General features: G+C 37.9%; 1 non-coding gene across 1 annotated transcript; it reads right to left on the bottom strand.

The window, feature by feature from the left end:
* Positions 1–1,132: 1,132 nt before the first annotated feature.
* Positions 1,133–1,205, bottom strand: Trnaa-ugc (transfer RNA alanine (anticodon UGC)). Its single transcript has one exon. It is a non-coding gene; the product is annotated as a tRNA-Ala (tRNA).
* Between the last annotated feature and the right edge of the window lie 383 nt (positions 1,206–1,588).

Genomic DNA, 1,588 nt, shown 5'->3' on the forward strand with positions numbered 1-1,588 from the left:
TATCCCTAGCCCTTCCTGACTGTATGAATTTAGGCTCCACCTACCATTACTGTGCCTTGGTTTTCTCATCTGTTATAGAAGTTATTTTATCCAAAACACTTGGGGTAGGGTTTGGCACATGGTAAGAAATTTTATAAGTGTCTATTGTTATTTGTGGCTTTTTCTTCATTTACCTGTATTTTGTGATTTTTTTTTTATAATGAGAAAGTTTTAGCAGTGTGTAATCAAGGTGTTTATTTAAGCTTATATTAAAAAAACTGAAAAACTGCACACCAAATCTCAATAAGGTTGACTTTAACCTTTTCAATTTTTAATCATTTCCTGTCACCTTTCTGGTCAAATTGAACGTTTTCTTGCTTTTGCAATTGAAAGAGCAGGTGACCCATGTTCCCAAGAGCAAATCATTCATAGTAAGAAGGCATGAAAAGTGTTTTGTCCTTGAAATCCTGGTAAAGTGTAAAATTTTCACATCAACTCTGGTGATCTTTCTCATGGAAAAGACAAAATTTTAACTGTCTACAGAACTAGTATTTCTACCTGAAAATTTGCCAAACTTCCTGCCTGATCTTTTAGAACACTGTAGTGAGGTATTTGTTTTGTACACAGAAAAAGAGCAAATGTTTATTCTATATACCAGAAGAGTAAAGTAGGTAAATCAAGGTACTGCTTATTTTCACACTAATTTCGTGAAATCCCACTATGCAGTCAACATAATTTTAGCCACAAAATGGTAACAGGGCTATTCTGACCATGACCTTGGGGGATGGGTGGGGAATTTAATGGTCCAAGAACGGGCATTTTTAACAATGTTTGAAAAGCCCAAGTGATTCTTCTTCACTCAAGTTTAAGAATGTAGGCAATAATAGCATTCAAAGACTTGGGTTTACATCCTCCAAAATTACTAGATGATCTTGGACGAATCATACTGCTGCACAGGCTTAAATAAGAAACTGAATTTAAACCACTTTGCAAAGTCCCACAGCTCTATTATCAGTCTTGATATTATCAGTCTTGCCTCACAGTGCTGCTCACTTTCCTTCCCCACCCCATCCTTGCTGCTTCACTTTCTTTTTTTTTTTAAATATCTATTTTTTAGTTGTAATCAAACATAATATCTTTATTTTATTTATTTATGTGGTGCTGGGAATCAAACCCAGGGCCTCTCACGTGCAAGGCGAGCACTCTACCGCTGAGCCACAACCCCAGCCCCAACTGCTTCACTTTCAATGCCATGTGTACCCCCAGAGTGAGGCAGAGGTGACCCAGACCAAGCATAGACCCATAGCCATGCAGAGGGCCCAACCCTGCCACTGACAAAGACCCTTCAAATCAGAGGAAGGATTTGTGGCACATTCTCCTTAGTCCAAACATACTGACTTAAATGGAGTCGAAATATGGAGATACACTTGAAAAAAATAACATGAGTAGCATGAAAGGAAAAAGAACTCTGTTGAGTGTAACAAAAAAGAAAGGGAGAGGATAAGCTTGTGGTGCAATAGGCATGGATATACAAAAACCCCATGGAGTACTAAGATGAAAGCAGGGTTTGATGCAGAAGAAAGGAAGCCAACAAAGGAATCTTACACAT

Source organism: Callospermophilus lateralis, chromosome 3 (genome assembly GCF_048772815.1).
Source record: "Callospermophilus lateralis isolate mCalLat2 chromosome 3, mCalLat2.hap1, whole genome shotgun sequence".
Classification (NCBI taxonomy): Eukaryota; Metazoa; Chordata; class Mammalia; order Rodentia; family Sciuridae; genus Callospermophilus; species Callospermophilus lateralis.